At 46.7% G+C, this 23334-nt stretch overlaps 2 pseudogenes; one reads left to right on the top strand and one right to left on the bottom strand.

Annotated features, from left to right (window-relative positions):
• The first annotated feature begins 2995 nt into the window (after nt 1-2995).
• Nucleotides 2996-3944, top strand: LOC112643679 (leukocyte immunoglobulin-like receptor subfamily A member 4; annotated as a pseudogene).
• Nucleotides 3945-14634: 10690 nt separating this feature from the next.
• On the bottom strand, nt 14635-22927 carry LOC112643677 (leukocyte immunoglobulin-like receptor subfamily A member 6; annotated as a pseudogene).
• Nucleotides 22928-23334: the final 407 nt, after the last annotated feature.

The following is a 23334-nucleotide window of genomic DNA, read 5'->3' as shown; positions in this document are numbered from 1 at the left end:
TGTCAGGTCTGCCTGGATCTTGATGGTTCTCGGGGTACAGCTCTTTCAACCTCGACAAGTCAGAGAAGACCCCGAGGTGCAGTCAGGGAATGTAAATAAACGTAAGAGAGAGAAGCCAACCATTCATCAAGGTAGGTCCTCATTATGAATAAGAGAAATTCTGGAAGAAGATCTGGAGCTTACCCTGAGGAAAGTGTGTTGAGAAGGTCCAGAGGAGTAAAAGTGGTTCGCATGTAGGAAATGTATGGAGAGAACATTTCTTGCCTGGAGAGGACTTTTGTGCAGTGAAGCTGATAATTTGAATATTGATTATCCCTGACAGCCTCTTGCCTTTAACTCCTATGACATGAGACTGCATTCATGTCCCAGGTGTGGACCCACACCTACACACACCTTCATGGGCTGGCCCACTTTTGCATATATACACATATCCTTTGTTTTTAGTAACCACATTCTTGGAAGTATACTTCTATTTTACTAGGAACACAGAATCTGTTTTTGAATAACTAAATGGATCGGATGAAAATAGGGTCTACCTGGAAACAGGTGATGGAATACCATCTCCTAAGCCCTTTCTAAACTCATATTGCTCTTCTCTACTCATCCAAAGGAACCTGTTTTTAAGAGTTTTTGAGAAATACTTTCAGTTTGAGTGACTCAGAGGTGTTTGAAGTGACAGCCTGGTTGTGAGCTGCTACACAGGCTCTAAGAATTAATTGTTTTTAAACAACTGTCATTCATGACATTAGCCCATTTCTTTGGTATAAACACTTCTATCATGTCCAACATCAAGTAGTCATGTGAGTGCACCATATGCAGAGGTGGGAGTCACCGTCTTCCACAATTGAGTTGGATCCAGCTGTGGGCACAACTCACTGCTGGCCATGTATGCCTCCTTCTATTCTATTTATTAATTTTTTTCTTACTTTTCTAAGGAGGCTCCATGCCCAGCATGGAGCCCAACACAGAGCCTAAAATCACAACTATGACATTAAGGCCTTAGCTGAGATCAAGAATCAGATGCTATATGACTGAGCACCCAGGTGACCCTCCTTCTATTATAAATATTTATTTTATTTATTTGAGAGATAAAGAGACAGAGTACAGGGAGGGCAGGGGCAGAGGAACCCTCTAGTGCAGAGGCAGAGGAACCCTCATACTCACACATGCACAGACCTTCATGGGAAGATCCAGTGGATGGAAACTTTCCACACACACACACACACACACACACACACACACGGAGACAAGGCTCTGTTTTGACCTCTCGGCCTGGTCAGTGGGCAGACACATGCCAGTGCCCTCCCAACACATGATGTCAGGGTCTGATGACTTCCAGAGTCACCCAGAGACTTGATGCCTTTCCCGTCTATGAGGACCTGGCTGCCTGTTCTGGCAACACAGGGGCAGAAGTCAAATTTCACCACTCCAGGCCACACCCCAGGCACTGATGTTCACTCAGCTTTGACCTGTGTTTCTGTTGTGGTTCCTCTCAGTTCCAGAGAATTTCAATTCCCTTTCCTGCATTGGCTTTTGCAAACAATTTCAGAATCAGTATAAATAGTATTTCTCAGCTTTAGGGGCACATGGGGTCATTCAAGAGTGTGCATCACTGACCCTCCCTCACTGTGGGGTCTGACACTTATACTTCTTGTGTCCTGAACACAATAATTTCAATCAGGTTAGGAAACTAACATGATTGATCCCACTCATGGTCCAGGTCCCAGCCCCCCACAGAACCACCCTGAGGAGTGGGGTTCAGACAGCACAGTACTATACCAGATCACTCTGCTAAAAGTCTTGGGGCAGTGGATGCTGGAGGAGGATCGACCTGAACATCAGCTTTGTTCCTCAAATCAGAGCACTCACCCACATATGATCTCCTACAATTTGGAGTCAGGACGCCTCTGTAGGATGTTCAGCTCTGCCATAGGAACAAGGGGGCACTGATGACCCAGGAAGGACTCACAGGAGTGTTCCCAAGAAGGGTGAGTAAATAACATCAAAGGAAAATAGAGAAGTCCATAGAGGCTCTGATAGAAAGAAAGCCCACACTGCAAGGCCAGGAGACGGGTTGTTTCCTTCCTTATTTGCCTGTATTTCTCCTCTGGGCTTATTGCCACAGTGACCTCGACCTGAGCTAAGCAGAGATGACACAGGTCTGTCTGTGCTGACATGAGCTCCACAGAATAGCAAGAACCTGAGTTCCCTTCAGCATCTGGGTCCTGGGAACCTCATCCATAGTGAGGACCCCAGGGATGTGCTGAGACTGAAGAGACCCCATGGGGGAGGCTCTGGAAAGGAAGGACATGTCCTGGTGTCTGACCTGGACTTGACATCTCAGTAGCCTTAGGGTCCATTTGCTGCATTGCCTTGGACACGAAAGCCAGGCTAGTATCCTGGGAACAAGATGTTCCTTTAGGGCTACTGACATGACAACCCTGTGACAGGCAGCACTGGCCTCCCAGTGGTCACACCCTGTGTGTCTATCTATCCTGTGGGCACTGAGGTCCCTTAATTTGCACAGCCACAGCAACAAAGAAGATGCCAAGACCCCCACCCTCATGGCCTTGCTCTGTCTAGGTGAGATCTGAGGAGAGGAAGGGACACCCTAGTCTGGGAGGGACCAACCCCACAGCCAGGCCCTGGTCTGTCAGATATTGCAGGCTCAGGAGGCTCACAGAGAGGAGGGGCTCTGCTCAAGATTCAGGGCAAACCTCTCACAGGGACTCTCTTCCAGGACTGAGTGTGGGCTCCAGGACCTGAGTATAGACAGGTGATTCTGTCCCCAGGGGTCCCCATCTCACCTCCTCACTGGGATCAGGACCACCCACCAGGCAGGAGGCATGGAGATCAGCAGCTGTTTTTTGTCCCATCCATGGTTTCAGGAACTAGACAGGTTACTGGGGTCTTGCTCCCAGGGGACCCACAGATGAGAGGATAGGATGAGGGGACCGTGGGGGCTCACAGGTCAGAGACACAGAGGGTGAGGAACATGAGACCCAGAAATCAGAATGGGAGAAGGGAAGTTTGGGGAGAATCAGCCCTTGGAATCTGGGCTGGTCTTCTCCCAGGTTTAGCACGAAAGCCCTACCTGCTGACCCAGCAGGGCCCTATTGTGACCTCTGGACAGAACCTGACTCTCCAGTGTCTCTCCGATGTCAGCTATGACAGATTCACTCTGTCCAAGAGGGGGGCACAGAACCTTCTCCAGTGTCATGGCTGACTGCCACAGGCTGGGCTTTCTAGGGCAGATATCCCCCCGGGCCCTGTGACACCCTCCATGGAGGCTGGTACACATGCTATGGTGGACACACCTCTCCTCCCAGTGGTCAGCCCTCAGTGAACCTCAGGTCATCCTGGTCACAGGTTAGGGGCCATGGGTGCAGGCAGAACCCCAGATTCTGCACAGGTCCCTGATAGGGGACCCTAGAAGGTGATGGCCAACCAAGACTAGGGAGAGAGACAGGGGATGGGGATGGGAGAGACTCAGAGGACACAGACTCAGGTCAGATCAAGGGCTGGATCACCCCACACCAACCCTTCCTCTTTCTAGGACAGCTCCTCACATACCCTCCCTCTGGATGCAGCCAGGACCCTCAGTGGCCCCAGGAGAGAATGTGACCCTGCTGTGTCAGTCATGGATTTCTGTGCACACTATCCTTTTGTCCAAGGAGGGAGCAGCCGATACCCCCCATCCGTGTCTTACATTAAAGTAATGCGCTGGGCAGTACCAGGCTGAATTCTCCCCGAGTCCTGTGACTTCAGCCCAGAGAGGGACCTACAGGTGTTATGGCTCATCCAACACCTCCCCCTACCTCTTGTCACACTCCAGTGACCCCCTGGAGCTCCTAGTCTCAGGTGAGGAGCCCTGACCCTGTCCTGTCTGAGCTCCACCAGCTCAGGTCCCACATCTCAGGAAAGCCTGAGACAGTAAAAAATGTAGTGGCATTGGGGGGCTCCACAGAGAAGGGTCCAGCCCAAGAGAGGATGGAACGAGCCACAGCCTCCACCTGGGGTCCCCCATCCTGCAGTCTCAACAGAGGTAAGGAGTAGGGGGCTACTTGAGGGGTGGGTAGGTGAGGACAACCATGAATAGGTAGAGACCTCCCACTCCTCTCCTGCTGCCTCTATATCAGAGCCTAACCTGTGGGTGTAGCCCCATAGGACACTCTCCTGGAGAGAAGCCTCCCCACCTGTGTACACTGCTCTGCTGCCCCCTGTGCCCCCTGGGGCCCCCATGCTCCTTGGTGCCTACCTGAGCCTGAGGATGGGCCGTGCCTGGCTCACGGGAGTCTCCAGGGTTGCTGTACCCTGAGTCCCTGTGAACTTGGTGTGCACTCTGCATTGTGTGTGGAAGCTTGTCCAGCATCCCTGTGCCTGCTTCTCACACCTTCTAGAGTGACACCTGCACACACATCTGATGACAGATGTAACTCATGTGACAGGGACACCAGATTCAGAAACATTCATCCTCCTCCTGTGTTAGTTGGTTAACATACAGATAGTGCTATATTTGCTTCTGGTATAAAATTCAGTGATTCATCACTTCTGTGAACTTCAAAGCCTTTAACTTTATTCATAAAAGTGATGTCAATTCTTAGCCTGTCTGAAGAACTGCTTCACCTACTTTAAAAGCATATTCAAAAGTGTCTGGGACTTCCAATACTATGTTGAATAGCAGTGGTGAGAGTGGACATCCCTATCTTGTTCCCGATCTTAGGGGAAAGGCTCCCAGTGCTTCCCCATTGAGAATGATATTTGCTGTGGGCTTTTCGTAGATGGCTTTTAAGATGTCGAGGAAAGTTCCCTCTATCCCTACACTCTGAAGAGTTTTGATCAGGAATGGATGCTGTATTTTGTCAAATGCTTTCTCTGCATCTAATGAGAGGATCATATGGTTCTTGGTTTTTCTCTTGCTGATATGATGAATCACATTGATTGTTTTACGAGTGTTGAACCAGCCTTGTGTCCCAGGGATAAATCCTACTTGGTCGTGGTGAATACTTTTCTTAATGTGCTGTTGAATCCTATTGGCTAGTATCTTGTTGAGAATTTTTGCATCCATGTTCATCAGGGATATTGGTCTATGATTCTCCTTTTTGGTGGGGTCTTTGTCTGGTTTTGGAATTAAGGTGATGCTGGCCTCATAGAACGAATTTGGAAGTACTCCATCTCTTTCTATCTTTCCAAACAGCTTTAGGAGAATAGGTATGATTTCTTCTTTAAACGTTTGATAGAATTCCCCTGGAAAACCATCTGGCCCTGGACTTTTGTGTCTTGGGAGGTTTTTGATGACTGCTTCAATTTCCTCCCTGGTTATTGGCCTGTTCAGGTTTTCTATTTCTTCCTGTTCCAGTTTTGGTAGTTTGTGGCTTTCCAGGAATGCGTCCATTTCTTCTAGATTGCCTAATTTATTGGCGTATAGCTGTTCATAATATGTTTTTAAAATCGTTTGTATTTCCTTGGTGTTGGTAGTGATCTCTCCTTTCTCATTCATGATTTTATTAATTTGAGTCTCCTATCTCTTCTTTTTAATAAGGCTGGCTAATGGTTTATCTATCTTATTAATTCTTTCAAAGAACCAACTCCTGGTTCTGTTGATCTGTTCCACAGTTCTTCTGGTCTCGATTTCGTTGAGTTCTGCTCGAATTTTAATTAATTCTCTTCTTCTGCTGGGTGTGGGGTCAATCTGCTGTTTTTTCTCTAGCTCCTTTATGTGTAAGGTTAGCTTTTGTATTTGAGTTCTTTCCAGTTTTTGAATGGATGCTTGTATTGCGATGTATTTCCCCCTTAGGACTGCTTTTGCTGTGTCTGAATAAGAGTCAATATGCCTAAGAGAGCTCTCAGCTGGGCATAGTTCATGTGCTGTGAACTCACTATACACTCTCCCTTTCAACTGTTTCTCATATGCTACTACATATTATCATAACCATGAACACACATAAATTTCTGTTTATTTCCCAGATGCACACCTATTTTTAACATCAAAGGACACAGGAAAATATCCTCATGCTTCACCTCAGGGAAACAGCTTGATTTACACCCAAAAACTATTTTATTTTTAAGCAAGCTCATCAAAAATCTCCTTTTTTTTAAATAAAGATTTCATTTATTTATTCTTTTTTTTTAATTTTTATTTATTTATGATAGTCACAGAGAGAGAAAGAGAGAGAGGCAGAGACATAGGCAGAGGGAGAAGCAGGCTCCATGCACCGGAAGCCCGATGTGGGATTCGATCCCGGGTCTCCAGGATCGCGCCCTGGGCCAAAGGCAGGCGCCAAACCGCTGCGCCACCCAGGGATCCCATATTTATTTATTCTTGAAAGAGAGACAGAGACAGAGACACAGACAGAGGGAGAAGCAGACTCCATGCTGGGAGCCTGACATGGGACTCATCCCGGGTCTCCAGGATCACAACCTGGGCTGAATGCAGCGCTAAACCGCCTTTTTTTTTTTTTTTTTTTAATTTTATTTATTTGTGATAGTCACACAGAGAGAGAGAGAGAGAGGCAGAGACATAGACAGAGGGAGAAGCAGGCTCCACGCAGGGAGCCTGACATGGGACTCGATCCTGGGTCTTCAGGATCGCGCCCTGGGCCAAAGGCAGGCACCAAACCGCTGCACCACCCAGGGATCCCTAAACCGCCTTTTTTACATTCCCCATATAAGTGAAACCATTTATCTATCCATTTCAATCCATTTTCATGTTTCATTAGGTTTTATTAAAAATGTGTTCTTTTCTGGGAAGATGTATGTCTCTTGACAACCTTTTTTTTTTTTCTCTCTCTTTGATTTATAACCATGTGAGGCTCTTCACAAAGACTTCCTATTTCAAACATTTGGATGCAAGGGACGCCTGGGTGGCTCAGTGGTTGAGTATCTGCCTTTAGCCCAGAGTGTGATACTGGAGTCCCAGGATTCAGTCCCACATCAGGCTCCTGCATGTAATATAAAAAATAGTGAAAGGGATTGTAGGGTAAAGAAGAAAAAAAGAGTGGGAAAAATCAGAAATGGTGACAAAACATGAGAGACTCCTAACCCTGGGAAAAGAACAATGGGTAGTGGAAGGGGAGGTGGACGGGGGATGGGGTGACTGGGTGACGGGCACTGACGGGGGCACTTGATGTATGAGCACTGGGTGTTAAACTAGATGTTGGCAAATCGAACTCCAATAAAAAAATACAAAAAAAAAAAAAAACCCCAAAAAACAAAAAAGAAAAAAAAACCTGAAACATTTGGATGCTAACCCAACAGCATAATATGCACTGTTCATTCGTATTTTCAGAATTGTAGAAGCTAAAATTACTTAGACTATTTGTATGAATGCTTAAAGTTAGGTTTGGTTCATATTTTGTTTTTTCATTTACTTTTTTTGTTTTTGCTATTTTGATTTTTTCAATTTATATTTTTTACTTCTTTTTTTTTGTTTTTTTTTTCTAAATTTATTTTTTTATTGGTGTTCAATTTGCCAACATATAGAACAACACCCAGTGCTCATCCCGTCAAGTGCCCCCCTCAGTGCCCATCACCCAGTCACCCCCACCCCCCGCCCACCTCCCCTTCCACCACCCCTAGTTCGTTTCCCAGAGTTAGGAGTCTTTCATGTTCTGTCTCCCTTTCTGATATTTCCCACTCATTTTTTCTCCTTTCCCCTTTATTTCCTTTCACTATTTTTTATATTCCCCAAATGAATGAGACCATATAATGTTTGTCCTTCTCTGATTGACTTATTTCACTCAGCATAATACCCTCCAGTTCCATCCATGTCGAAGCAAATGGTGGGTATTTGTCGTTTCTAATGGCTGAGGAATATTCCACTGTATACATATACCATATCTTCTTTATCCATTCATCTTTCGATGGACACCGAGGCTCCTTCCACAGTTTGGCTATTGTGGACATTGCTGCTATAAATATTAGGGTGCAGGTGTCACTGCATCTGTATCTTTGGGGTAAATCCCCAGCAGTGCATTTGCTGGGTTGAAGGGCAGATCTACCTTTAACTCTTTGAGGAACCTCCACATAGATTTCCAGAGTGGCTGCACCAGTTCACATTCCCACCAACAGTGCAAGAGGGTTCCCCTTTCTCCACAGCCTCCCCAACATTTGCTGTTTCCTGTCTTTTTTATTATTATTATTTTTATTGGAGTTCGATTTGCCAACATATACTTTAACACCCAGTGCTCATCCTGTTGTTTCCTGTCTTGTTAATTTTCCCCATTCTCACCAGTGTGAGGTGGTATCTCATTGTGGTTTTGATTTGTATTTCCCTGATGGAAAGTGATGCAGAGCATTTTCTCATGTGCATGTTGGCCATGTCTATGTCTTCCTCTGTGGGATTTCTGTTCATGTCTTTTGCCCATTTCATGATTGGATTGTTTGTTTCTTTGCTGTTGAGTTTAATAAGTTCTTTATAGATCTTGGAAACTAGCCCATTGTCTGATATGTCATTTGCAAATATCTTCTCCCATTCTGTAGGTTGTCTTTTAGTTTTGTTGACTGTATCCTTTGCTCTGCAAAAGCTTCTTATCTTGATGAAGTCCCAATAGTTCATTTTTGCTTTTGTTTCTTTTGCCTTCGTGGATGTATCTTGCAAGAAGTTACTGTGGCCGAGTTCAAAAGGGTTGTTGCCTGTGTTCTCCTCTAGGGTTTTGATGGAATCTTGTCTCACATTTAGATCTTTCATCCATTTTGAGTTTATCTTTGTGTATGGTGAAAGAGAGTGGTCTAGTTTCATTTTTCTGCATGTGGATGTCCAATTTTCCCAGCACCATTTATTGAAGAGACTGTCTTTCTTCCAATGGATAGTCTTTCCTCCTTTATCGAATATTAGTTGACCATAAAGTTCAGGGTCCACTTCTGGGTTCTCTATTCTGTTCCATTGATCTATGTGTCTGTTTTTGTGCCAGTACCACAGTGTCTTGATGACCACAGCTTTGTAGTACAACCTGAAATCTGGCATTGTGATGCCCCCAGATATGGTTTTCTTTTTTAAAACTCCCCTGGCTATTCGGAGTCTTTTCTTTTTTTTTTTTTTTTTTTTTATTTTTTTTATTTTTTTTTATTGGTGTTCAATTTACTAACATACAGAATAATACCCAGTGCCCGTCACCCATTCACTCCCACCCCCCGCCCTCCTCCCCTTCTACCACCCCTAGTTCGTTTCCCAGAGTTAGCAGTCTTTACGTTCTGTCTCCCTTTCTGATATTTCTCGGGGTCTTTTCTGATTCCACACAAATCTTAAGATGATTTGTTCCAACTGTCTGAAGAAAGTCCATGATATTTTGATAGGTATTGCATTAAATATGTAAATTGTCCTGGGTAGCATTGACATTTTCACAACATTAATTCTTCCAGTCCATGAGCATGGAATATTTCTCCATCTCTTTGTGTCTTCCTCAATTTCTTTCAGAAGTGTTCTGTAGTTTTTAGGGTATAGATCCTTTACCTCTTTGGTTAGGTTTATTCCTAGGTATCTTATGCTTTTGGGTGCAATTGTGAATGGGATTGACTCCTTAATTTCTCTTTTTTCAGTCTCATTGTTAGTGTATAGAAATGCCACCGATTTCTGGGCATTGATTTTGTATCCTGCCACATTGCTGAATTGCTGTATGAGTTCTAGCAATTTTGGGGTGGAGTCTTTTGGGTTTTCTATGTACAGTATCATGTCATCGGCGAAGAGGGAGAGTTTGACTTCTTCTTTGCCAATTTGAATGCCTTTAATGTCTTTTTGTTGTCTGATTGCTGAGGCTAGGACTTCCAGTACTATGTTGAATAGCAGTGGTGAGAGTGGACATCCCTGTCTTGTTCCTGATCTTAGGGGAAAGGCTCCCAGTGCTTCCCCATTGAGAATGATATTTGCTGTGGGCTTTTCGTAGATGGCTTTTAAGATGTCGAGGAATGTTCCCTCTATCCCTACACTCTGAAGAGTTTTGATCAGGAATGGATGCTGTATTTTGTCAAATGCTTTCTCTGCATCCAATGAGAGGATCATATGGTTCTTGGTTTTTCTCTTGCTGATATGATGAATCACATTGATTGTTTTACGGGTGTTGAACCAGCCTTGTGTCCCAGGGATAAATCCTACTTGGTCATGGTGAATAATTTTCTTAATGTACTGTTGGATCCTATTGGCCAGTATCTTGTTGAGAATTTTTGCATCCATGTTCATCAGGGATATTGGTCTGTAATTCTCCTTTTTGGTGGGGTCTTTGCCTGGCTTTGGAATTAAGGTGATGCTGGCTTCATAGAACGAATTTGGAAGTACTCCATCTCTTTCTATCTTTCCAAACAGCTTTAGGAGAATAGGTATGATTTCTTCTTTAAACGTTTGATAAAATTCTCCTGGGAAGCCATCTGGCCCTGGACTCTTGTGTCTTGGGAGGTTTTTGATGACTGCTTCAATTTCCTCCCTGGTTATTGGCCTGTTCAGGTTTTCTATTTCTTCCTGTTCCAGTTTTGGTAGTTTGTGGCTTTCCAGGAATGCGTCCATTTCTTCTAGATTGCTTAATTTATTGGCGTATAGCTGTTCATAATATGTTTTTAAAATTGTTTGTATTTCCTTGGTGTTGGTAGTGATCTCTCCTTTCTCATTCATGATTTTATTAATTTGAGTCTTCTCTCTCTTCTTTTTAATAAGGCTGGCTAATGGTTTATCTATCTTATTAATTCTTTCAAAGAACCAACTCCTGGTTCTGTTGATCTGTTCCACAGTTCTTCTGGTCTCGATTTCGTTGAGTTCTGCTCGAATCTTTATTAACTCCCTTCTTCTCTTGGGTGTAGGATCTATTTGCTGTTTTTTCTCTAGCTCCTTTATGTGTAAGGTTAGCTTTTGTATTTGAGTTCTTTCCAGTTTTTGAATGGATGCTTGTATTGCGATGTATTTCCCCCTTAGGACTGCTTTTGCTGCATCCCAAAGATTTTGAACGGTTGTATCTTCATTCTCATTAGTTTCCATGAATCTTTTTAATTCTTCCTTAATTTCCTGGTTGACCCTTTTATCTTTTAGCAGGATGGTCCTTAACCTCCACGTGTTTGAGGTCCTTCCAAACTTCTTGTTGTGATTTAGTTCTAATTTCAAGGCATTATGGTCCGAGAATATGCAGGGGACAATCCCAATCTTTTGGTATCGGTTCAGACCCGATTTGTGACCCAATATGTGGTCTATTCTGGAGAAAGTTCCATGTGCGCTTGAGAAGAATGTGTATTCGGTTGAGTTTGGATGTAAAGTTCTGTAGATATCTGTGAAATCCATCTGGTCCAGTGTATCATTTAAAGCTCTCGTTTCTTTGGAGATGTTTTGCTTAGAAGACCTATCGAGTATAGAAAGAGCTAGATTGAAGTCACCAAGTATAAGTGTATTATTATCTAAGTATTTCTTCACTTTGGTTAATAATTGATTTATATATTTGGCAGCTCCCACATTCGGAGCATATATATTGAGGATTGTTAAGTCCTCTTGTTGAATAGATCCTTTAAGTATGATATAGTGTCCCTCTTCATCTCTCACTACAGTCTTTGGGGTAAATTTTAGTTTATCTGATATAAGGATGGCTACCCCTGCTTTCTTTTGAGGACCATTCGAATGGTAAATGGTTCTCCACCCTTTTATTTTCAGGCTGTAGGTGTCCTTCTGTCTAAAATGAGTCTCTTGGGATTCCTGGGTGGCGCAGCGGTTTGGCGCCTGCCTTTGGTCCAGGGCGCGATCCTGGAGACCTGGGATCGAATCCCACGTCGGGCTCCTGGTGCATGGAGCCTGCTTCTCCCTCTGCCTATGTCTCTGCCTCTCTCTCTCTCTCTCTCTCTCTCTCTCTCTGTGACTATCATAAATAAATAAAAATTAAAAAAATATGTTTAAAAAAAAAAAAAAAAAAAAAAAAAAGAAAAAAAAAAATAAAATGAGTCTCTTGTAGACAGCAAATAGATGGGTCCTGCTTTTTTATCCAGTCTGAAACCCTGCGCCTTTTGATGGGGTCATTAAGCCCGTTCACATTCAGAGTTACTATTGAGAGATATGAGTTTAGTGTCATCATGATATCTATTAGTCTTTGTTTTTGTGGACTGTTCCACTGAACTTCTTCTTAAAGGGGAATTTTAAGAGTCCCCCTTAAAATTTCTTGCAGAGCTGGTTTGGAGGTCACATATTCTTTTAGTTGCTGCCTGTCTTGGAAGCTCTTTATCTCTCCTTCCATTTTGAATGAGAGCCTTGCTGGATAAAGTATTCTTGGTTGCATGTTCTTCTCATTTAGGACCCTGAATATATCCTGCCAGCCCTTTCTGGCCTGCCAGGTCTCTGTGGAGAGGTCTGCTGTTACCCTAATACTCCTCCCCATAAAAGTCAGGGATTTCTTGTCTCTTGCTGCTTTAAGGATCTTCTCCTTATCTTTGGAATTTGCAAGCTTCACAATTAAATGTCGAGGTGTTGAACGGTTTTTATTGATTTTAGGGGGGGATCTCTCTATTTCCTGGATCTGAATGCCTGTTTCCCTTCCCAGATTAGGAAAGTTTTCAGCTAGAATTTGTTCAAATACATATTCTGGCCCTCTGTCCCTTTCGGCGCCCTCGGGAACCCCAATTAAACGTAGGTTTTTCTTCCTCAGGCTGTCGTTTATTTCCCTTAATCTATCTTCATGGTCTTTTAATTGTTTGTCTCTTTTTTCCTCAGTTTCCCTCTTTGCTATCAACTTGTCTTCTATGTCACTCACTCGTTCTTCCACCTCGTTAACCCTCGTCGTTAGGACTTCTAGTTTGGATTGCATCTCATTCAATTGATTTTTAATTTCTGCCTGATTAGCTCTAAATTCTGCAGTCATGAAGTCTCTTGAGTCCTTTATACTTTTTTCTAGAGCCACCAGTAGCTGTATAATAGTGCTTCTGAATTGGCTTTCTGACATTGAATTGTAATCCAGATTTTGTAACTCTGTGGGAGAGAGGACTGTTTCTGATTCTTTCTTTTGAGGTGAGGTTTTCCTTCTAGTCATTTTGCTCAGTGCAGAGTGGCCAAAAGCAAATTGTATTGGGAAAAAGAGAAAAAGAGAGGAGAGAAAGAAGGAAAGAAAAGTGAAAGAGAAAAAAAAAGGGAAGAAAAGAAAAAAAAAACGAGAAAAAAAAAAAGAAGAAAAAGAGAAAGAAAAAGAAAGGAGAAAAAAAGGGGGTGGGGGAAGGAAACAAATCAAAAAGCCAAACACAACAAAAACAAAAACAAACAAAAAAAAAAAAAAGAACCACCGGGGAGTATCTTCTGATTCTGTGTTCTTTAGGTCCCTTGGCTTCTCCTGGAAGTTGTCAGTCTAGCTGATCTTCTGGGGGAGGGGCCTGTTGTGCTGATTTTCAGGTGTTAGCAGTTGGGGGAGCTGCTGTGCCCCTGCCTGGTGCAGGGCTCGGTGGGGGTTGTTTACCCCGTGAGGCCGCAGGAGGAACAGCCCCAGTGGCGGGGCAGCTCTGGAAACCTGGATTTAGCTCCGGAGCTCTCCGTCTGCAGGGCCTGGAGGCTCCGGGGCGGGGCCGCTGATCTGCTCAGCTGGGGCAGGAGCGTCCTCGCTGTCCTGGGCCCTCCCGGTCTTTGCCTGTCCCGGAGGAGGCCGGATCCTGGGCTGTGTCCCGGCGCCCTGTGCTCCGGAGCCTGCGCTGTTGGATTCGCGCTCCCGGGCCGCGCAGCCCCCTCCGCGGAGCCGCCGCCCGAGCCCCTCCGAGCTGCTCCTGGAACCGCGCAGCCCCCTCCGCACGGAGCCTCTTCCTCTGCCCGAGCCCCTCCGAGCTGCTCCCGGGGCCGCGCAACCCCCTCCGCGGAGCCACCGCCCGAGCCCCTCCTGGCTGCTCCGGTCCCGCCGGGTCCCGCCGTGCGCGCTGCAGCCCTTAGGGAGCTCGGCGCACTCTCCTGGGCGCGCAGTTGCTGTTACTGTCCCCGGGAGCCCGAGGGCATCCCCGCCCTCCTGGGTCCTGCTCCAACTCCCCGCGAGCCCCTTTCCGCCCGGGAAGGTCGGTGCAGCTCCTGCTCCTCCGGGACGGGGCTCTCCTGTCCTGGGGACACTCGCCCCGGCCTCAGCCCGGCTCCTCGCGGGGCCCCTCCCCCTTGGAGGCCTTTGTTTCTTTACTTCTTTTTCCCCGTCTTCCTACCTTGATAGAAGCGCGAACTCTTCTCACTGTTGCATTCCAGCTGGTCTCTCTTTAAATCTCAGGCCGAATTCATAGATTTTCAGGATAATTTGAAGGTTTTCTAGGTAGTTTGGTGGAGACAGGTGATTTGGGGACCCTACTCTTCCGCCATCTTGCTCCTCCCCCCCCTATTGGTTTCAATTTAAGAAATATTAAGAAAAAAGGGAAGATGAAAGTAGATCATAGGAACACATGGGGAATGTTAGAATTCAAACAAATACAGATAGCAGGATGTCAGAATAAGGGTCCCTGCCGTCATGGTCCTGATCATCCATGTTGACAAAGAAAATCGGAGATGCCTGTGCCTCAACTCGGAAGTAGCCTCACCTCTGCACTAAGGACCTACATCCCAGTTTAGATCCTGGGGATTGATGGGTCCAGACGCAGGAACCCAGTTTTATTTCCTAATCACACACCCCGGACACTGAAGTGTCTGTTCAGAGACCCAGCTTCTCCCCTGGGATGTGGCTCAATGTCTAAGGAGACTTGGGTGAGTCTCAGCAGGTAGATGGTGATCCTATGTTGGGGGGACCTCAGTGCCAACATGTGAGGTAGGGGCTGTGTCAGCACCAGGGCGACTTGGGTTGATACTCAGGGTCCAGTGCAGACTGTTTGTTCCAGCCCCTACAGCCCCATCTCACTAAGGTATCTGCAGAATAGGTGGAGGTTACAACCTATTGTAACCTTTAATGTGTTCTTTACCAGGAACTACACTTGGACCCTGCATGGACAGAGGAGCATCACTGAGAACATTGCCAGGGCTCCACAGGGTGGTTTCCATCCTGAACAAATCCTCCCAACATCACTTTGCAGTCTGCCATCTAAGGGAGGCCATGGGATTCTTTCCTTGCTTTACTTTGAGGCTTAAATATAACTTCACCTCTGTAAGCAGGAAATGGTTCTATTTTTGAACTTTGCCTATGTGATGGAATAAATATACACTCATGGTTCTTAAAATTTCCCTTTATTTTACCACTGGGATGTCCCAATTTGATCTGTTTGATGGCTTTTGGTTTTAGTTTGTGTTTTTTTCTGGCATAAAATATCCCATTATATACACATAACAAAGCATTCTTTAATTGTCATTTTATTTGTTGGTTTTGTCTACATTGAGTGAGCTCCTTGTCATGATCCTCACACAGGGTCACCATGCAAATGCACACTATTTCCTCTAGGTATGGAGTCATGGGCCAGAGCTGTGTCCCTTCTTTTAATCAGGCAATTTTGATCTACTCCCCTTATTCACTGGAGCAATTTATACTCCTATCAGTAATGTATTGTGGGTCTAAGTACACAATAGTTTTTTTTCCAACAATCAATATTGCCATTGTATTTTCTTGCCACTCAGGTAGTTGTACTATGTTTTCAGCATCACAACTTCCCTGAACCTGTGTCATTACACTCAAATGGAAACAATATTTAAAATAGAAGGAAGCACAAGTACAGGTTGAGATCACAGGTGAGATGTGCCAGCCGATGGAACACACTCATGAAAGATGGTGAATCCATGACATCCCTCCTGGGCACACAGTGCCTTCACTTGACACGTTGATGTTGGTCATGACGGGAGTGTTTACATCAAAGAAATAGGCAAATGTCATGAATGATATCTGTTTAAAAATGATGAATTCTTAGAGCCAGTATAGAAGCTCACTACCAGGGTATCACTTCAAATGCCCCTGAATTCACTCAAACTGATGGTATTTCTGGAAAAACTTCCAGGTATCACCTGATGAGGAGAGAAGAGTTCTATGAATCCAGAGAGGATTTAGGGAGTGGTTTTGGATTCTTTTTTCCAATGTGGACATAATATTCACCCAAGTATTTACTTCTGAAGACAGATTTTGTTATTTGGGCTGCAGGGATGGAAGTCAATAGCACCCATCAGGGAATGTGGAAATGGGAAGGAAAGGAAAATGTATGCCACGCATAGGAACAGAAGATGCTGCTATAGGAAGGTATGAACCAAAAGCTGCTGTGTGGGACATACCCTCATGTCACAGGGATGAGGAAAGACTGGGGGAAGTCAAGAACGTCCAACAATTGCAGGAGGGACAGCATCACACATCATAGAAGATGAGTCCTGGACAGGGAACAGCCCAGACACTTCCTGGCTTCTAAACCATGTTTCCCTCTCTGTGTTCTCAGCAGAGAGCTCAGCTAGCAGGAGCTTCATGCTCTCTTCCAGATCCCCCTGGGCACACTACATTCATGTCCAAAGTTCTGCCGCAGGAAAGGTGGGTTTGTTCCCTGTGTTTATCTCCTGGCTGCACTTGGGTTCCTTCTCTGGCTGTGCTGAGCCTCTAGTTGCAGAATGCCAAGGACCATGACGATGAAGGCAGCCACATCCATGGAGATGAGATGCTCTACTGTGTAATCATTGGAGTCAGAGGCTGAGGACACGAGAGGTTGCAGAGGTCATGGTTGTCCCAGATATCAAGGGATATAGGATGTCTTCCAAGGGTACACACACACTTACCCCCCACTCCCCTGACAGGACTTCACCCTCCACATCAGTCGCATAATTGAGACTTTATCTTACTCACCACTGTTGGAGTCTGACATGTTGTGGGGTGGACTCACGGTGTCAGCTACTCCTGGGGGGAAAGGAAGCACATGGTGAGCAGCTGGAGACTCCCATCCAGCCTGCCCTCTGCTCTATGTTCTATATCCCTCCACTTGTCATCAGGTCATTTCTCTACAGTTCCTGAACTAGCCTTTCTCTGCATTAGAGGGGTTCTTCTGCTCTCCTCAGTGGATTCCCTCAGCCTCCTTGTTTTCCTTGATTTCAGACTTTGCTTCTGAGTCAGTCTGGATAGATTCTGGCTGTGCTCAGGGTTACAGAGGAAAATATCCTTACAACACAGAAATCATCATGTCCTTGTATGTTCTCTGTTCAGTCAGCACAAGACCTCATGTGCTCCTATCCCTTTAGATGAGAGTTCCCATTTATGCAGGATCCAAGGACCCAGCATCCCTGGATGAAGACCTGGTGTCAGGGGCTCCTGTCCGGAGCACAGAGGGGACAATATCTGGGGCTGGGTCCCTGTCGCTCTGTGTCAACCAGCATCCTTCCTTCAGAGTCGGGAGTTTAATCAATACCTATTTATCCTAGGATATGTGCATTAATTCATTCTTCATATAGTTAGAAATACCTATAGTCATAGATCCATAGTGTCAGGTTTAATCCAAATGGTAATGAAATGAAAGAAGCCAGGCAAAAGTTGGTCTAATCAGGCTTTTAATGGGATGCGCTCCAGGCGAGTTCTGTGGCCCGCAGAGGAGGGAGAGAGCGGAGAAGTCATGGGCTGGGGAAATTGTGCCCAGGGCAGTGCAAATGGGCTTTTTAAGGGGGGAAGGGTAAGGGGTTGTATGTCTGTACAGAATAATAGGTATTAGGCATATTACTGCTGAAATTGGCATGGGGCAACAACTGCCCATGCCCTTATGGGGTGTGGGTAAAGTATGGTTCAGGTTTCCTGCATAGGTCCAGTCTCCCCCTGATGATGTGTCCCCCAGCAGTCTTCTGGTGATGGGAAAGTTCTGAGGTGGGGGCAATAAGGTGTGGGGGTCCACTGCCATTTTGTTGGTGCCTCCTGATCCCCCTTGATCCCGCTGGCCCAACATTCTGATCCTTTTGTTGTTATAGGGAGTCAGTTCAGATCTGGCTGCTTCCTGCTGAGTAAGGGGCATCGTGGGGTCCCTCGGAAGTGGGCAAACAGGAGTAGGGATGTAGGAGGAGTTGGTTGGCAGATACTCAAGACATTTCGCGAATTTGTTCTGGATGAATTGGAGAATGCAAGGGGCCACCATTAATAATATGCCAATGATTAGGAGTGGGCTTAGAAGGGGGAAGAGCCATGTGGTTAGTGGGGTCTGCCACCATTGGGGTGTAGTTGGGCTGCTGGAGTGGTACCGGTTTTGGAGAGACTCACGAACTTTGGCTAGGGTGTGGAGATTGGTCTCAATTACACCTGTTTCATTGATATTACATCTAGTAACAGCATTCTTCGTTGAGAAACATGTAGGCTCCGCCCTTGTCTGTGGTGAGGAGGTCTAAGGCACGTCAGTTCTGGAGAGCTATCTGGGCCATGAGGTTATCTGGCATTGTAGGGAAGCCAGAGACTCTGCCGAGGCCTCGATGGCCATTTGAAGCCTTTCAGATAGGCCCCTGGTGGAATCTACAGAGTGGATTAAGGCCCCTGTCCCCAATCCCGTGGCCACCAGGGTTGAGGCCAGGGAGACCCTGATAACTAGTGGGAGAAAGATTACTCGTTTCTGCTTTTCCAGGGGGCTGGCGAGGAGAGCTACTTCTGCTTGACTATAGATAGTTAATCGTGGAACCAGAGAGTCAGGCAGACAGAGGAGAGAGGCAGAGGTATTGAGAGATTTAGAAACGGTGCCATTGTACCAAAAGAAACCGCCAATAGGGGGATGATGCGAGGTAACATTTGACAGGGTGACGTTGCAGACAGCAGAGTTAGGGGTGGAATAACAGAAAGGGAATTGGTGGTTGAGAGGGTCAGTGAATAAGGAAATGTCATGGAGAGAGGGAGAATGTCCTGGAGGTGTGGGTGTGAGAGGAGGACAAACCATGAGAGACCCTTAACTCTGGGAAACAAACAGGGTTGATAGTGGGGACAGGGTGGGATATAGGGTGACTGGGTGATGGGCATTAGGAGGGCATGTGATGGGATGAGCACTAGGTGTTATATGCAACTGATGAATTATGAAAACTACATCTGAGAATAACGATGTGGATTATGCTGGCAAATTGAATTTAAATTAAAAAACAGAAAATCAAAATTAGCAAACAAAATAAAAGGAAAGGAAAAACAAAATATGGACCGAACCTAATTATAAGGATTCATACAAATAGTCTAAGTAATATTAGCTTCTACAAATCAGAAAATACAATGAACTGTATATGTAATGCTGTAGGATTAACATCCAAGTGCTTGAAACCAGGAAGCCTTTGTAAAGAGCCTCATATAGTTATCAACCAAGGAGAAAAAATACAGTTGTTCAAGAGATGTACATCTTTCAGGAAAAGAGCACATTTTTAACAAAAGCCTAATGAAACAGTAAAATGAATTGGAATGCATAGATCAATGGTGTTGTAGATATAACTATGGACTTTTAAAGACTTTCCTTAGAAATAAAATAAGTTTGGGGTATAAATAAACCTGTGTCCCTGAGGTGAAATGTGAGCACGATTTACTCTGTCCTTGATGTGAGAAATATAGGTGTACATCTTAGAAACGAGAAAGTGAAATTCCATGTGTTCGTGGTTATGATAGTAGTTAGCAGCGTATGAGAAATAGTTAAAAGGGAGAGTGTGACTGAGTTCACAGCACATAAACTATGCCCAGACTGAGCTCTCTTAGACATACTAACTTTTATTCAGACAACTTAAGAATATGGTATTAAAGTAGGTGAGCAGTTCTTCAGACAAGCTAAGAATTGACATCACTGTTATGAATAAAGTTCAAAGGCTCTGAAGTGCATATAAGTGAAGAATCACTGAGTTTAATACCAGAAATCAATAATGCACTATCAAAAAACTTTTTTTGATAGCAAAAACTTTTGCTATCAAAAGTTTAAGATAGGTGGATAGATAGATTCATAGAGAGATAGATAAATCAGACTCATTTGAAATGGGCTCAGACTTGGTAATTCCCAGGTGGTCTTCCCCACAAGGATCATGTGAATCTAATCTAACCCCAATGGACACAGGAGAAGGATGAGTGTTTCTGAGTCTGACATCCCTGTCACATGAGTCACATCTGTCATTATGTGTGCAGGGGTTGCTCTAGATGGTGTGAGAAGCAGGCACAGGGATGCTGGACAAGTTTCCACACACAATGCAGAGTGCACACCAAGTTCACAGGGATTCAGGGTTCAGCAACCCTGGAGAGACTCCTGTGAGCCAGGCACGGCCCCTCCTCAGGCTCAGGTGGGGACCGAGGGGCATGGGGGGCCCAGGGGGCAGCAGAGAAGTGCCCACAGGCAGGGAGGCTTCTCTTTAGGGGAGTGTCCATGGGGCTGACACCATGGTTCAGGCTCTGATATTGAGGCAGCAAGAGGTGAGTGGGAGGCCTGTGTCTACTCAGAATCATCATCACTCACCCACCCTTCATGCATCCCCCTACTCCTTACCTCTGCTGATACTGCAGAATGGGGGGCCCCAGGTGGAGGCTGTGGCTCTTTCCACCCTCTTCTGGGCTGGACCCTCCTCTATGGAGCCCCCAACACCCCCATATTTGTTACTGTCCCAGGCTTTCCTGAGATGTGGGTCCTGAGATGGTGGAGCTCAGACAGGACAGTCAGGGCTCCTCACCTGAGACCAGGAGCTCCAGGGGGGTCACTGGGGTGTGACAAGTTGTAGAGGGAGGCACTAGATGAGCTGTAACACCTGTAGGCCCCCCATGGGCTGAAGTCACAGGACTCATGGAGAATTCAGCCTGGTGCTGCCCAGCTTTGTACTTTGATCTAATATGCAGGGGGTGATCAGCTGCCCCCTCCTTGGACAGAAGGAAAGTGTGCACAGAGCTCTGTGACTGACATAGCAGGGTCACATTCTCTCCTGGGGCCACCATAGGTCCTGGCTGCACCCAGAGGGAGGGTGTATAGGGGAACTGTCCTAGAGAGAGGAAGGATGAGTGAGTGGTGATCTAGCCTTGTCCTGACCTGAGATGTCTGTGTCCTCTGAGTCTCTCCCATCCCCATCCCCTCTCTCTCTCTCTGTCTCCTCCCTACCTGGGGACCTCATAACCCGGGTCTTGGCCACCACCTCGTCGGGTTCTCTGTCAGGACCAGTGAGATTCTGGGGCCCTCCCTGCACTTCTGGCCCCTCACCTGCAACCAGGATGTCCAGGGGGTCACTGTGGGCTGACCACTGTGAGAAGAGGTTGTGTCCACCATAGCATGTATACTGGCCCCCATGGGAGGATCTCACTGGGTCCAGGATGAACTCTGCCCAGAGAACCTAGCCAGGGTCTGCCGGCCATGAAGCTGAAGATCATGTTCCCCCTCCTTGGACAGAGTGAGTCTGTTGTAGCTGATATTGGAGAGTCAGGCTCTGTCCAGAGGTCACAACAGGGCTCTGATGGGTCAGGAGGGAGGGCTTCCCTGACACACCTGGGAGAAGACCAGCCATGGATTGTAGGGGCTGATTCTCCCCAAAACCTCCCTTCTCCCATCCTGAACCTGGGTCTCACTGTCCCTCACCCTCTGTGTCTCTGACCTCTGAGCCCCTGTAGTTCCCTCACTCCACCCGCACATCTGGGGCTTACCTGAGAATAGAGCCCCTGAAACCTGTCTGGTACTTCAAAACATAGGACAAAAACCAGACTTTCTCACCCGAAACCAGTAGCTCCAGGGAGTCACTGGGCAGTGACCACACCTGGCGGGTGTTTCAGTCATAACCATAGCATCTGAACATCCATGTGAGGCTGAGGGTTATGAGGCCCACAGGGAACAGGGCCTGGACCCCCACAATGGGGGCCTACTGGGAGTCCCAAGTCCAGGAGGGCTGGCCTTCTACTTCCTTCATCAGGAGGAATCTGTCAAATACTGTCCGTGAACAGGACCCTGGAGGGTCATGTTTCCTCCTGAGGGCATGATAGGGCTGGGCTGAGAGGCTGGGTTTGCCATGGAATCCTAGGAGAGGGAAAGGGGCTGAGTTACATGGGGCTCAGATCCCCCCACATGATCCCCAGGGCTGGGCTGTGAGAGGGCGACACCCTGAGAGCAGACCCCCTTCCTGAGGGAAGAGCCTGGGGAAAGGAGGGGACGCCCTGAATAGGCTTGCACCTGTCATCACCAGCTCCAGCTGGTCACTGGGCTCCGACCAGCCAGTGGCACTGAGATATACACAGTAATATCATCCTGCATATACATGTGTGAAATGTGTGATGGAGAACTTGGCCTTGTCCTTGGGCTCCAGTGGATTCTGTCTGTTCCAGGTCCCTGAGTGTCCCTGTTTATGCAGGAGGTACTCCTGGGCCTTCAGGCTCCCCTGACACCAGAGGGTCACAGCTGTCCCCATGGGGATCACAGATCATGGCTCAGCCCAGATGGTGAGTTTGGGGAAGGTCCCTGGAAGGAAACAGAGGCTGTGTCACAAGATCCTCCCCACCCCCAGTTCCCAGCTCAGCCCCAAACCCCTAGAAGTCCCCCTCTGTTAGCCCAGAGATGCTGATCTCCATGCCTCCTGCCTGATCGGTGGTCCCTGTCCCCAGTGAGGAAGTGGGACTGGGACCCCTGGAGACAGACTCACCTGCCTGCACTCGGGTCCTGGAGTCCACAGTCAGGCCTGGAAGAGAGTCCCTGTGAGAGGTTTGCCTCAAATCCTGAGCAGAACACCTCCTCCCCATGAGCCTCCTAAACCTGGGGTCTCTGACAGACCAGGGCCTGGCTATGTGACAGGCCCCTCCCAGACTAGGGCATCCCCCCTCTCTTCAGACTTCACCTAGACAGAGCAGGGCTGTGAGGTTGGGGGTCATGGTGTCTTCTGTCTCTGGCTAAGCTATTCAGATAGTGGGACCATGGTGCTCACAGGACAAAGATACACACAGAGTGTGGCCAGTCGGAAGCCAGTCCTGCCTGTCAAGATGACATTGTCAGCATCCCTAAAGGAAGGGGAACATCCCCTCCCCTGCCCCTAGTGAGGTGTCCATTCGAGGCAGCAAATTGAACTCAGGTTTCCTGAGAAATCCTAACCAAATGAGGAGACCAGGACATATCCTTCCTCCCAGAGCCTCCCCCATGGGGTCTCCTTCATTCTCAGCACATCCCTGGGGTCCTCACCATTACAGTTCCTCAGACCCAGAGATTCTGCAGGGAACATGGGTTCCTGAGGGCAAAGACTTGTGACATCTCTGCTCAGCACGGGTTGAGGTCACTGTGGCAATGAGCCCAAAAGAGAAGTGCAGGCAAATAGGGAAGGAAATCCAGCCCCTCTTCTGGCCTCTGGGTGTGGGCTTTCTTTCTGTCACAGCCTCTGCTGATGTCTCTGTTTTCCTGTGACATCATCCACATCCGGTTCATGAGAACACATCTGTGAAAACTCCCGGCTCATCAGTGCCCGTTGTCCTGGACAGAGCTGACCTCCCTACACTGGTGTCTTAATTCCAAAATGCAGGAGATAATATGTGGGTTAATGCTCTGATTTGG

Source organism: Canis lupus, chromosome 1 (genome assembly GCF_003254725.2).
Source record: "Canis lupus dingo isolate Sandy chromosome 1, ASM325472v2, whole genome shotgun sequence".
NCBI lineage: Eukaryota > Metazoa > Chordata > Mammalia > Carnivora > Canidae > Canis > Canis lupus.
Note: the sequence above shows the minus strand (reverse complement) of the source record. Positions and strands in the feature narration are given on the sequence as shown.